Source organism: Giraffa tippelskirchi, chromosome 9, assembly GCF_054371585.1.
Source record: "Giraffa tippelskirchi isolate mGirTip1 chromosome 9, T2T-mGirTip1v1.2.pri, whole genome shotgun sequence".
Taxonomy (NCBI): Eukaryota; Metazoa; Chordata; class Mammalia; order Artiodactyla; family Giraffidae; genus Giraffa; species Giraffa tippelskirchi.
In genome coordinates, this window is record NC_137283.1 from 6556579 (window position 1) to 6571773 (window position 15195).

At 43.6% G+C, this 15195-nt stretch overlaps 1 protein-coding gene across 2 annotated transcripts in view; it reads left to right on the top strand.

Moving 5' to 3' along the window:
• The window catches only part of CMTM8 (CKLF like MARVEL transmembrane domain containing 8), a 91686-nt gene that overhangs the window by 34730 nt on the left and 41761 nt on the right, over positions 1 to 15195 (top strand). The gene's annotated exons all lie outside the window — the stretch shown is intronic.

Here is a 15195-nt window from a genome sequence, read left to right on the forward strand (position 1 = left end):
TTGACGTTGGTATGAATTCTTTGTGTATTTTGGATATCAGCCCCTTATTAGATGCATCATTTGTAAATCCCTTCTCCCGTTCAGTAAATTGCCTTTCCAATCCAAATTCCAATGTTGTTGGTGGTTTTCCTTTGCTGTACAAAAGCTTTTTAGTTCAGTGTAGTCCCACTTTTTTTTTTTTTTTTTGCTTTAGTTGAACTTGCCTGAGGAGACATACGCAAAAAGATATTGCTAAGACTGATGTCAAGGAGCTTTACTGAGAGTTATCATAAATGGATGTTGAATTTTGCCAAACTCTTCTTCTGCATCTACTGAGATGATTTTTATCCTTTGTTATAATGTGGTAAATCACCCTGATGGATTTGCAGATGTGAAACCATCCTTGCCTCCCTGAAATGAATCCTACTAGATCATGGTCTGTGATCCTTTTAGTGTTTTCTTGAATTTGGTTCCCTTATATTTTACTCAGGACTTTTTTTGCATCTATGTTCATCACAAATCTTAGCCTATAATGTTTTCATCCCATTCACTCTCAAACCCACTCCAGTCAGCCTGTCGCTATCGCACCCATCCACACTGGTCAGGGTCACCAGTGGTGCCATTTTGCCAAACTCAGTCATAAACTTCAGTCCTCATCTTCCTGAACCTATTTTGACCCAGTTGGCGATTCTGTTTTTTTCTTTTCAGTGCTTCCTTTTCTTGGATTTGGGCTACTGTCCTAAATCTGTTCTTGTTTCTTGGATGTGCTCCTCATCTCCTTTCCTGGTACCTCCTCATCTCCCCAAGTCTAAACATGGGAGTATGGGGACTCAGGCCTTAGAATATTCTTCTTGCCTGTCTATCCTTATTGTTCTCCAGAATCATGGCTTTAAACTTTCTCTCTCTATGTCTGACTCCCAGTTTCTATCTCAGCTTGAATGTCTTCCCCAAATCTCAGATTTGTATATACCAGCTTACTATCTCTTGTATATTTCATCGACAACTCGGTGCTAAGTGCCAATTTTAGGGAAATACACAGGAAAGAGAACCATGTTAAAAGAACTCATGAGGATGCAATGAGCAAAATCCAGACTGTGTTTATAGGACAGACGACCCAATTTCTTTAAAAAAAAATTGAAGAAAAAAAATAAAGGGAGTAATGGAAGAGAAACCTACCTTATAAATTAAGAGAGACCTAAGAGGTAAATTTGGAGAAGGCAATGGCACCCCACTCCAGTACTCTTGCCTGGAAAATCCCATGGACGGAGGAGCCTGGTAGGCTGCAGTCCATGGGGTCGCTACGAGTCAGACACCACTGAGCAACTTTACTTTCACTTTTCACTTTCATGCATTGGAGAAGGAAATGGCAACCCACTGCAGTGTTCCTGCCTGGAGAATCCCAGAAACGGGGGAGCCTGGTGGGCTGCCCTCCATGGAGTCGCACAGAGTCGAACATGACTGAAGCGACTTAGGAGCAGCAGCAGCAGCAAGAGGTAAATGTCATTCATGATATGTGGACCTTACTTGGATACTGATTAAAATAAGCAAATGGTTAAAAAAATAAATTATGAGATTATTAGGGATATTTGAATATTGATAAGTATTAATATTAAATATTACTGTTAATTTTGTAGCCATGATAATGGTGATTGGGTTATATTAGGAAAAAACGTTTTTTAAAAAAACTACCCAGAATGTTATCAGTTCTCACCACCTCCAGTATTGCCACCAGGAGTCAAACTAGTGTCCTTTCTTGTCTTCTTCTTCTTTTTTTTAATATATAATTGCCTCTTAACTGATCTCCATGCTTTTACTACCTGTTTTCAGCAAAGCAGCCAGAGAGATCCCACTAAGATGAGTCACATTATACCCCATCCATCTCAGTTGAATAAAAGCCAAAGTCTGTTCAACCTACAAAACTCTGTGTCCTTCTCCCCTTCTGGGTCAGCCTCTCCAGCCTCTCAGCCTCCTGGCACCTGCCTTGTTTTTCTGCATAAACATTTATCACCATCTGACTCTCTGACGTGTAATTTTTGGGGGGGCTGATACTCCCACTAGAATGAGAGTGATGTGAGAACTGAGACTGTTTATATTGTTCTTTTCTATACCCCGAGGGCTTGGAATATCTCCTCCCACATAGTAGACTCTAAGTAAATGTTAGTAAAAAGAAAAACATGTTTCGTGGTGGGGAGAAATGGAAGACTTTAGGACCAAAATGTTTACACAGGTTCCTTGGCAGTGAAGGACAGCCCTGAAGAACGGTTGAGAAATGGGCCCCATCCCAAGTCGTGGCAAAGCGCGTGGTTGCCTGGGGGCTGCCCTCGCCCTCACTGCTGTGTCGTTCTGTTGTCTTTTTCCATGCGGGACGGTCCGTCATTTTATCTATGACAGCTGCGTATCACTGAGCAGAACTTGGCTAATCAGTTCTCACAAGGAAGTGGAACTCGCTGAGTTGTGTCCAACTCTTGGCGACCTCATGGGCTGGAGCCCACCAGGCTCCTCTGTCCATGGGGATTCTCCAAGCAGGAGTGGGTAGCCATTCCCTTCTTCAGGGGATCTTCCCAACCTAAGGATCAAATCTCGGTTCCCTGCATTACAGGCAGGTTCTTTACTGTCTGAACCACCAGGGAAAGGCCACTTGGATTTCTTCTTCTTGGACTGAACCACAGTCTCTTGAACTCGTCCTGTGTGGCTAATACTGACCATCATGTGGGACTTCCCCCTCGCCCCCTCCCCCGTGGCAGGATGTTTATCGCCTCTGGCTCCCAGGATTCATTCGACAGCAAAAAAAACATCTTCAGTGTGTTTCACACACATGCACACTTCCTCCCCGCCGGAAGAGAACTGGGGTATCAGAGAGGCTTCTAGAAGGAATAGTGAAGAAGTGGGGCAATCCGTGCAGAGGCTCCAGTGCACTGATAGTTTATGGCTGGGATATGATGCTCTGGATATTTGCGAGTCTTTTCTGAAACTCAGTTTGTAATTATTCACTGGGTATTTTATTTGTAGTTCACTTGTTTCTAAAAAGAGTTTGAAGTAGCTTTTTGAGTATATATAACCCCCCCCCCCCCCGCCATGCAAATATACACTGAAATTTAACAAAACTGGGGAAAACTCCAGCCCGGGAGAGCAGGAGGCGGCAGGTGAGTGAGCGCTGGGGGTGGGGGCGGTGAAGCGGGGTTCAGTGTGGGGGTCACCCGAAGCCCATGCCCTCTGCCGCCCACCAACCAGGAACTGGGGAGGTGTGCTCCTGCCCATGACTGCCACACTTTCCTTGGTCATGCAGCGTGGTTTTTTTTTTTTTTTCCCCCTTTGGTCATCAGGTTGTGCTTTTTACTGAAAAGTCTAAATAACTGGTTCAATAGCATCATTGAAAAAGGTGGATATAGGACTTTGAGTAGACATTCTAGATGATTGGTATCTATCTCCACCTCCTGCCAAGATCACGGCTTCCAGAGGCCGTGAACTGTGACTATTCATCTTGGTACTCCAGTACCTGGAAGGCAGGAGGAACTTGATAAATATTTTATTGAGTAAATGAATGCTGTTACAGTTCTCTTTACTGGAAAGCAAAAAGCCAGTCAATTGTTTGAGGGAGAGTTTGGTTGGTTGGTTTTTTTTCTGGCTCATTTTGTTTTTTGTGTGTGTCAATTTTTTTTTAAGTTGTGTTACTTTCAGATGTACAGCACAGTGATTCAGATACATATATGTGTGTGTGTGTGTGTGTCTGTGTATTCTTTTTTAAGATTCTTTTCCCTTATAAGTTATTACAGAACACTGAGTATAGTTCCCTGTGCTGTACAGTAGGTCCTTGTTGATCATCTGTTTTATATATACTAATGTGTATATGTTGATCCCAGCCTCCTCATTTATAGCTCCCTCCCCCCGCCCCGAGTCTTTCTGAGAGTTCTCTCGCATAAGCGGTTGTATCAGGAACGCTGAATGGCATCCTGGATCTTGTCCTCAAGGAAACTTGGGAGAACCTTCAGACATAGGGTCCACACGGCCTTTCCTTATAAAGGGAAAGTTGCAGGCCTGGCATCACAGAGCAGTTGAAAGGTGGGGAGCATTTCAGAGGCCCCAACAATGCAGTCTAGGCACACACTTCGGCTCATCCGACCTGACCCAGGAAGGAAGCTTAGAACCCTCAGGGCACATGGAGAACAGCCCCTGAGTGTTACTGCTTCCGGGGCAGCAGTGGGTACCTGCTGGAGGGGTTTCAGTTGGAAGGCACATTATATAGTAGTGAAAAAGCAGGACCCTTGCACAGAGTTATGTATTAAACATATACCAAAAAATATATATGCCAAAGTGGATGAAATCTGTGTAATTTCTGTAGACTGGTTAAGTGCATTGTGCCTGTCTCAGCATATCAGTGTCCTGTTTTTAATGAAGTACTATTGTTATGTAAGATGGGAGAAGCTGGGCGATGGGTACCAAAGACCTCTGGATACTGTTTTTGCAACTTCTTATGAGTCTATCATTTAAAATAACAATTTTTAAAAATTAATTTTGAAAGCAGGGACTGGGAACAGAGTTGGCTTCAGTCCCACACTACCCTGTGCTGAGCAGTAACTTCTAGCCCTTACCCCGACTGCTAACCACATATTGCTCTTTGCCTTTCTCCTCTTGGGAATATAAACCTCTTGAAAGCTGTATCTGTTTTGTTCACTATTAAATTCCCCTCCACTTAGCATGGAGCCTGGCACCTGTTTTGTGTACCCAGGTGTTTGAATGAAGGTAGCACAGGTGACTTAGAATCTGAGGCTCTTCTGTCCTGTGGCAAGGAGAACAATGCCACTTTCCCCCAGCATTGGGAGAATTAAATGTCCAGAATGTGGGCAGATGCTGCAGCTCTGATACTTTGGCCACCCGATGTGAAGAACTGACTCGTTGGAAAAGACCCTGATTTAGGAAGGATTGAAGGCAGGAGGAGAAGGGGGCGCCAGAGGATGAGATGGTTGGATGGCATCACCAACTCGATGGACATGAGTTTCAGCAAGCTCTGGGAGATGGTGAAGGACAGGGAAGCCTGGCGTGCTGCCATCCGTGGGGTCGCAAAGAGTCGGACACGACTGAGCCACGGAACACGAAAGACAACAATGTGGGTAGAACTCAGGGCCTGCCTGAGAGCAAAAACTGAGAAAAACATCATGACTGTGTGTCACGCTACTTTCGATAAAGACAGAATTAGCATGACACACAGGGTTGGCACACTCTCCTTAAAGAGCCAGAGAACGTGTTCGGGCCCTTGCAGCTCTGCGGGACAGGAAGGAGCCATGGATCATCTGTAGCTGACTGAGCCTGCCTGTACTCCGGTGCAGTTTTACTTGCAGACATTGGAACTTGAATTTCATATAGTTTTCACTTTATGAAGTGTTTGCCTTCTTTTTATTCCGCATCCCCGCCCCCCACATTGAAAATATAGACCTCACCGTTAGCTTATGGGCCTGTGGACTCTGCCGTTTCCCCAGGCCCGCTCTCCCATCACTGGCCATGGGCACACATGGAAGCTCTGGAGACTCGAGCCTCTGGGGGCAGAGTTAATGTTCCCCCTCGCAAGGGCTCAGCGCAGTGGTCCCTCTCTTGGCCCGGAGGAAGGCTGCTCCTCTGGCCTCAGGAAATGCAGCCTGCGTCGCCCTCAGGAAGCCCCTTTCCCCTTTCACAGAAACCCGCTCAAGTCCAGGCTCCTGGCGGTGGCCTCTTCGGGTGACTTGTCTCCTGGAAGCTCGGGTAGGTCTGGGCTCAGCCTGCTCAGCCCCTCTCAGCCCCAGGAGGCGCAGTAGGTCCTTCAGCCCCTCCGTCACCCACTGGTCTCCGCTTTGGGGTTGGAGTTGAGATGTGCATGGAGTCAGGTTTGCGGTGCTTCTTATCTTTCAATTTGGACTGGCTGAGAGCCAGTGAATCCCCTTTCCCGCCTAAGTAGTTGGACTCACGCAATGAAGACGTCAACAGGCTGCTCTGAGAGCTGACACAGGACAATAGATGAGGTCTCTAGCCCATAACCACTATTTTTATTGGGTACCTTCTGTAGTAATTGAACCCAGACGAGGTAAGGGAGCTCCCAGCTGGAAAGGAATAAGGTGAGACTGTCTCCGTTCCTTTAGACTCGCACACAGAGACGCTCAGTGTTCTTACTTGGAGGTTTTTCTTCAGTGTTTTGTCTTTATCAAAACTAAGCCTGACACACAGTCATAATTTTTTTCAAACCTCCTAGATATTTTGTTCCTAAACAGCCAATGTAGTGACTGCTCTTACTCTTAAAATCATGAAACACTTTAGTGGCTAATACTTTTAAACTAGTACTAGGTACATCATTTTCTTAACGGTCAAATAAGTTTTAGTGTTTTATTGATTGGGTGAAGCCCACTAATAAAATTTTTTATTTTGTCTTTGCGTATGACAAGAATTGTAGTTATTCTGCCCATTCAGAATACAATGAAATTAGGACATTGGATTTAGGAAGATGAAAGTTTAGCAAAATATCTAAATGTCTGTTGGGAAGCTTTTAAAAGTTGATTGGATTGGTAGAATCTGAATAAATATTTTAGAAAATTATTCTTTAAATAAAAATCTGCATGTTTCATATATTCTCCCAACCATATAGAGATGGCCAAATCAATTCCGTTTCTGTACACAAACAATGAATAGTTTGCAAATACAATTTTTAAAACTTAGTTTATAAGACCTTTATAGAGCAGAACTGTGAAACTTCATTGAAAGATAAAGATCTAAGGAAAAAAAAGAAAGCTATACTATGTTCATAAATGGGAAGCATCCATATTGCACAGATGTCCACTCTTTCGCAAATAATTTCATTCAAAGTAATTACAATCCAAATCACAAAATTTTTGTGTAGGTACGTGTAAGGTAAATTAGGCTGCTTCTAAAATGTGTTCCCATGTGAAGCAGGATGATAGTCTGAGGCCAAATTTAAAGGACTTTGGTGCTAGAATACAGAGTTTAGATATGATTAATATGGCAGTGTTTATTAGACTGGGTCAGAAATGTAAAACAATTTTTTTTTTTGCCTAACTTTAATGTTATAAGCAAATTCTGGACATTGTCGGTTTACCCAGGGGTTGCCAGGCATCTTCAGGGAAGATACTTGTTATTTGTGTTTGCGTCACCTTGGTGCTGAGCTGTAGTCATCTGTCATGGGCTAATGACAGAAGAACAAGCAGACTGATTTTATAAGGGTCAGCTTAGACCAAGCGAGGCCAAGTAATGCCAGAGTTCATGAGGGGCTTGCAGCAGCTGGAGTAAAGTGACTGGAGAATTGTATTGTCACACAGGATATGACATGGCTAGTAAACACAAAAGAACTGACACGCTGTGCTTGGTACCATATCTGAATTTCAGAGAGTGTTTAGTTTCATAAAATCTGGCCACCAAAAAATAACTAGTTGTGTTGATTTGAAGTTTATTGGATTTGTGGGGTTTTGTTCTATTTAATTGCAAATTTGATTTTATCAATGTGAAGGAACCATAAGTAAAAGATGTACATTTAAGAAACAGACTCACAGACTAAAGAGAATGAACTTATGGTCTCCAGGGGCAAGGATGGGGGGCAGGGATAGTTACAGGGTTTCGGATGGACATGTAAACACTGCTGTATTTTAAATGGATGAGCAACAAGGACCTCCGGTATAGTGCAGGGAACCCTGCTCAATGTTACGTGGCAGCCTGGATGGGAGGGGAGTTTGGGGGAGAATGCATACATGTGTATGTATGGCTGAGTCCCTTAGCTGTTAACCAGAAGCCATCACAACATTGTTAATCAGCTACACCCCAGTACAAAATAGAAAGTTAAAAAAAAAAAAAGGGTCTATGTTTCACTCTTGTTCATACTGACATTACACGACTTAGCCGTCGCTGAGGGCTATTGTAAGAATTATTTGCACTTTATTTTTTTTATTAAAACATTTTTTTTGGCCATGCCATGTGGCCTGTGGGATCTCAATTCCCTGACCATGGACTGAACCCCGGGCCCTCGGAAGTGAGAGCACGGAGTCCTAACTACGGGGCCACCAGGAAATTCCCCGTTTTCACTTTAAAGAGGCTCATGTACTATTCAGGACTGAGAAATACTGAAACATGCTGAATAGGACTGGACTATGATGTAGATTCTAGTTGTTTTTCTCCACTGGCAATCTGATGGGAAGGGAGAGGGGAGGGTGAATTTCGGTGGAGAAGTTTATTTGTTTTAGGTCAATGGTTGACAAGTCTTTAGGCGTGTCCTTAAATCAGATGAAGAAACTGAGAAAAGTTAAGTGGCTTATCGAAAGTGCCAGCTGGAAGTGAAAGGAGGACGCCAGTTCAGCTCGAATCCCTTCTACCAAGCTGTCATACAGGGGTGAACGCTGGCCTCACTGGGTGGTGACTGCCGGATCCAGGCAAGCAGTGAACCTGGAAACCTCGTTTCTTGAATTTTCCTGTTCCCACCTAACAGTCAGAGATACCTGGCATCTGCCTGGGGTGTGGTGAGTTAAGTTAAGCCAGTGGCCTGAACAGTTGAGTCCTGGGCCCCGCACTCTGCCTCCTTACACATTATTTGTTTGATTGTTTGTTTATTTGTTCATTGTCAGGTGCTGTCTTTTCCCCCGTTTTTGGCTGCCACGTGGCCTGCAGGATCTTAGTTTCTCGATCAGGGATCAAACCTGCATCCCCTGCAGTGGGAGCACTGAGCCCTAACCCCTGAACCACCAGGGAAGTCCGAGTCTTACTCGTCTTGAACAGGGCGCTCAGTGAAGCTCAGCCTTGTCTGCTTTCGCCTGACCTGACAAGTGCCCTCCACACGTCTGTTTCCAGGCCTTTGCTCTTGCAAAGATGGTTGAAGCCTAGGATGGACTGTGGATGTGTGTTCCCGTGTGTTCAACCCAGCCCACTTGGAATCCGTTTTCCTTTGTAGGAATCCCAGTTCCCTCCGCCACTGCCTTGAGTGTTCTGCTTCTGGTGCATCACTGGAGAGATCACCTGCCCTCCTGGAGCCGTTATTAAATGACCTGCTGGGGCTGGAGGATGGCTTCACTCTGAGCTCTGCCAACATTATTCCATGGGAACGATGCCCTTAGGGTAGTGTAATGGGCTGTGTTGCTTCACATGTTCCTGTCGGACTTGAGCTTCCATGGGTCGTGACCCCTGCTTTGTTCACCCAGGTCTTTCTTGGGAAGAACAGTGGCTGGATAACCAGAGAGGTGCAGGAGGGCTGTGTGTGCGCGTGGTTGGGTGCCGTAGCGTGTTGTTGACCCTTGGCCCCGCCAGTAGAGGGCAGCAGAGCAGCTCACCTAATGTCCACATTTGCATTATTTTAATGAGCTTCATGAAGTTACCTTTTCAGCTCGTTCCCCATATGTTTGCTCTCAAAAGATGGTTGCTTTTCTGGAAGATTTGTGTTCTAGCCACTGGACAAAGAGAATTAGTCACTCTATTATGTGATTTTCGGGAAATTGCCCTGTACTTTTGCAGAGGGATTGCACCAGTTCCTGGCCTTGAATGGACACATGACTTGAACTTGTTAACCAGGCTATTCTCTTTTATGAAGCAGCATTCATGACGTCAGAGCCTCTTGTGGGATAAAGGGTAGCCTCGCCCAGAAAACCTCGTGGCTGGGCTCAGGCCTGTCTGCTGCTGGGGTGGACCCTCCAGGCTGCTTTGTCTGCCTGAAATCCCAGGGATATCCTTATAGTGTCTTGTGCAAAATGGTGGTGGTGAAAGATAACAATTTCTTCTATTGTTCAACAGCCTTATCTGGAGGAACATTTAATTGCCAGCTTGTGGTAGTTAAGGAAAATAAGGTTGTTAAACTCGGGGGACTTTGGCAGTTGAAATAGGAAAAGAAGATCTGTATGTGGGAAGAATTTGGAGTAGTTTGGGTACAAATTTAAGTATTTGAAGTGTTTGTTTCTGAGGGAGCCCTGGCTAAGAATAACAGTTAAAAGTTAAAGATGCTGAAGGAACCCAAGTGTGGGTGGAGGTGAAGAGGTCTGGTTTGTGTTCCCAGCGCACATCACGGTCATTGGCAGTGTTCCTTGCTCATAGAATTTCCGCATGATCTCAATAATCCCCTGGCTAAAAGCTTTGCGTATTGGAAGATCTAAAATATGAAACATGCAACAGACATATGACTATTTGCTTTTAAAAATCTTCCCTTCTCTTAAAATTTTTCCTTCAGAACTCTTGGTCTATTTCCAGGGAAACCCTAGCTAGGAATTTCCTTACATCCAGTTTCTGCTTATAAAATGAAAACAATCCTGATTTTATATTTCATTTGCTCTCTCCTATCAGCCAGTCCCACATGGCTAGTTTAAACCCATCTTGGTTGGATTCGTACCTTAAAGAGTGTGGTGTGTTTCCCATGGAGAACAGCCCACGGTCTTGGACGTAGAGCGTGAGGTTAGAGGATGTCAGGGCACCATTTCCAAATGTAAGTTCTCTTCCTTCTTCTCCTCCTTTTTGGAGAAGAGTTCAAAAGGGAGCTTTGGATTAACTCAATGATAATATTGGCTTAGGCTACCCAGGTATTTTGTAAACATGTTGGAGTACTTTGGGTTAATCATAGGAATGCCAGGATTCTATCTAGCTTGGCTGTTCCTACACTGGAGAGAGGTTTTTCTTATATGGGGGTCATTGAGAAACATCAAAAACCGGTAGAAAGGAATTTTTAAGAAAAAATTATCCAAAACTTAAATATAAGGCAAAAAGAGATTACTGAGTACGCTTTCAATATCCCACTGGAGCATTGTTTAACAAGCCTCCAGTGGAGCATATGATATTCTAGGGCGGAAGCCAGCAGCTTTTTCTGTAAAGTGCCACTTAGTAAATATTTTAGGCTTTGCAGCCTGTTTGGTCTCTGAGGTAACCACTGAAGTCGTTTTGTGAGCACAGTCATAAACAATGCATAAACAAATGCATTCAGCTGTGTTCCAATAAAACTTTATTTACGGACGTTGACAACTGAATTTCATGTAATTTTCATGTGTCATAAAATATTTTTCTTTTGATTTTTTCCAACCATTTAAAATATAAAAATCATTTTCGTTCACAAGCCCTATGAAAGCAAGCTGATATTAATAAGTTGCAAATGATATTTGTCCAATTAAGGTGTAGAATGATTTCTCCCATGTAGGGAAGGCCCATCAAGGGTAAAAGCTTTATGCCCTATAGGATGTTAACTAGTTTTTTGTTTGATTTTTGTTTGTTTTTGGCACAGCTTGTGAAACCTTGGTGAAAGCGGTGGAAAAGTACAAAATGGAATTGTGTGCCTCTGTTTGCTGTTCAGTTTATAGTGCCAAGTGCCTTTCACAGGATCTTTCTGTTCCTATACCTTAGGGTCACTTCTTGGTTCAAAGCTGGTTTTTGAGTCTGAGAGCAAAGATTTCCTGGGCTAAGGGAGGAAGAGATGAAACACAGCTTCAAAAAGGCAGGTTGGCCTCCCAACAAGCCAGGACCTTGGGGAGAGAGATGGCAACAGAAGATAAGGAATCAGAGGCCCTTTTTCATTAAACAGCACCCTCACGGGTGCTTCAAGCCCAGAGGAAGGATTATAGCAGCTCTCAGAAGGCGTTGGCCCTTAACCTTTTGGGGAGGTCATGGGTCTGTTGAGAACCAGGGAAATCTAAGGTTCCTCTCCTCATAAATTTGAGCACACAGACACACACCAAGTTTTGCTTGTAACTTCAGGGTCTTTTGAAACCCCAGACAGAAAGAGATTGACTCATTAAATTTAAACAAAAAATCCAGGTCCTTTGGTGTAGAAACTTGTTGTCTTTGGTCTTTAATGCCCAGTGGCCCTATTCAACTATTAAAATAGGGTCTTCCCTGGGGATCCAGTGATTAGGACTCGGCGCTTTCACTGCAGTGGGTGCGAATTGGATCCCTGGTCGGGGAACTAAGATCAGCATGCCACACAGCATGGCCAAAAACAAACAAAAAACTGTTAAAGTAATTTTCTCTCTCTAACCCCTAACCCTCGCAAACAGCCACACACCCAGCTGGGCAGCTTCCTCCTTTTCTCAGCAAACTGTTCTTGGTCACCATTGAACTCTCCACTGCAAGTCCAACTGTATAAGTCCCAGAATCCAAAATAAATAAATTTGGGTTGTAAAGAAGAAAGGTTTTTTAAAGAAAATCTTTGTTGTCTTATTCTAAGTTGCTGAGAGTCACTGTTTGCTGGAATGAAGGCCTTTCCTGGCAAGATTTCCCTATATTCTCATGAGAACACTTGTGTTAACATGTTGCAAAGATGACTTTAATCTTCATAAGGATGACTTTAATCTTCGCTAAGGATTCACTTGGTACATGTCTACCTCTGGAAGCCTGTTAATGTAGCCATGAGAAATTTCTAGGATTTTTGAGAACTCTGATGCATCAAAACTTCTGATTTCAGCTCCCATTCTTAATGTGGTAAAGTCAAAACATGATTAGATTCAAGATTTTTTTTTTTTTTTAATCGTTAATCTTAAGTTCCAAACACTTAAAGTAACTCTGGTTACTTATCTTCATATTTGAGGAAGAAAATAAGGTTCTTATTACTTTTTTCCCCACCATGTGACACATTTCTGAAGCGTCTGGATTGACTGCATATGGATAGCAACATATCTATACTTAGCTTTCTTTTTACTCCCAACTTTAATTTTGAAAAGTTTCAAATCTGTAGGAAAAGTGAAAGAACAATTCAGAGACTTCCCTGGTGGTCCAGTGGTTAAGACTTCGCCTTCTACTGCAGGGGGTGTGGGTTTAATCCCTGGTTGGGGAAGTAAAATCCCACATGATTCTCGGCCAAAAAACCAAAACATAAAACAGAAGCAATGTTGTAACAAATTCAATAAAGACTTTAAAAATGGTCCATGTCCAAAAAAAATTTTTTTAAACGGAAGAAAGAACATTTCAACCCACTTTTGTAGACTCCATTTAAATTCCCAATTAGCATTTTGCTGCACTTGCTGTGTCTTCTTATGTGTACTTATGTTAATTTTTGTTCAGTTGCTATGAAGTTTCAGGTATGACGCTCCCTAAATACTCTAGTGTGTCTCCCAAGAACAAAGGTACTCTTACATAAAATTGCAGTCCCTTCATCACACTGAAGGCATTTATTAATAGCATCAGTTCAGTGCTGGTGGTTTAGTTGCTAAGTCCTGCCTGACTCTTTATGACCCCGTGGACTGTAGCCTGCCAGGCTCCTCTGTCCATGGGATTTCCCAGGCAGGAATACTATAGTGGATGGCATTTCGTTCTCCAGGGGATCTTCCTGACCCAGGGACCAAATACTTGATTGTTAGTGCAGCTCATATTCACATCCCGCAAATGTCCTTTCCCTCTACCTTCTGTTTAAGGATCCAGTCAGCGTCACACATTGCATTCGGTGGCCATGTCTCTTTGATCATCTCTAATCTGGGAGTGCCCTCAGCCTTTTCTTGTCTTAGGATACTGACATTTAGGAGTCTAGGCCGTTTTCTGGAATGTTCCACAGCCTGGTTTGTGTGCTTCCTCGTGATGAGATTCAGGTTGAACCATTTGGGCGAGAACACAGGTGAGTGGGGCTGCGTGTTTCTGATCAGGCCCCCTCAGGAGGCACACGATCGCCGGCTGCTCCCATGGCAGCGTTGCCGAGTGTGGTCTCTGGGTTCCGGGCGTGCCCGCGAGACCTTGTAAAACGGGGCCCTCTTGCCCTCAGTCTGTGGGGGCCTATTTTGAAATCATGTGCTTGTACTTTACCCTAATGCACTTTCCCCCGCTGATGTTCTTCTTAGCCCTGTTGGACTGTTGCTGAAGGCTGCAAGGAAAAGCAGCAAAAAAAAGAAGTGAAAAGAAAAGGACGTCCAATTAGATCTGTATAGAACCATCCCTATCGCTGCTTTGTTTGTATAATTGCAAGAAATGAATGCTGTGAGCGCTCTGTAGTTTCCAGAGTGTACAATCAGTCTCTGTGAACAAAAGACTCTTAGTTGCGCTCCGTCTCCCCATAGAGAGACCTCCAAGGCAAATATTTGTCTGGAGTCGGTAGCCTGCAGTGATTACTGAAAGTCTGGGTGAGGCTATAGAAATGCCTGGTGTTTGCCCTGGTGACGCGCACAAGACAAATGAGGCGGAATTGTGTGAGCACGGTTACACGTCGGTTTTCATGTTTAGTTAATAGAACAGGGACGTGGGCTTCAGCAGCCCCGGCTGGATAAACAACCTCTGCAGAGTCGAGAGAAGAGTCAGCACTGTCTACTGCTGATTTAAAGGGACATTGAAACTTTGTGAATAAAAGGTTTGCCTGCAAAACAGATAACCAACAAGGACCTACTGTATAACAACAGGGAACTATACTCAATATTTTGTAATCACCTATAAGGGAAAAGAATCTGAAAAAAATAAAGTGTACTTGAATCAGTGTGCTGTACCCCTGAAACTAACACAATAATGTAAATCAACTGTATTCAAATTAAAAATAAAACAAGAGGTTTGGCTAAAATCTTAGAAATATTTCTGCATGGACGTGAAACTTTGAGTGGATTTTGTTTTTTGTTTTATTTTTTTAATTTTTATTAGAGTATAGTCGATTTACAATGTTGTGTTAGTTTCTGCTGTGTGGCAGAGTGTATCGGTTATACATATATCAAGTGGATTTTGTATTTCCTCTTTCCCCTTAGGGAAGTGAGCTAAGACGTTAGTTTGGAGCAGTGGATGTGAACCATCTAAGGGAAAATGTTGGCCATCTGAATCCTCCTGGAGAGAGATTCTGCAGAGCATGGTGTAATTGGATCATCTCAGACGTTTGTTTCAAACATGCTGGTTGTTTGTAAAGTGCCATCTCAGCATCGTAGCATCATGTAGCCCAATCCTTTATGACACTGATTCTTAGCCAGGGAGTGGTTTTGACTCGTAAGGAACATATAGCAAAATCTGGAACCATTTTTGATGGTCACAACCGGGAAGGTGCTATGGTAATCTGCCAAGGAGAGGCAGTGTGTTAATCACTCAGTCACGTCTGACTCTTGTCGACCCCATGGACTGTAGCCTGCCAGGTTCCTCTGTCCATGGAGTTCTCCAGGCAAGAATACTGGAGTGGATTGCCATTTCCTTCTCCAGGGATCTACCCAACCCAGGGATTGAACCCAGGTCTCCCACATTGCAGGCAGATTCTTCACCAGGAGAGCTGGGCTAAAACATGCTGCAGTGAACAGACACCATTATCCGCCACACACACATATTGCCAATGATAAAGGAATA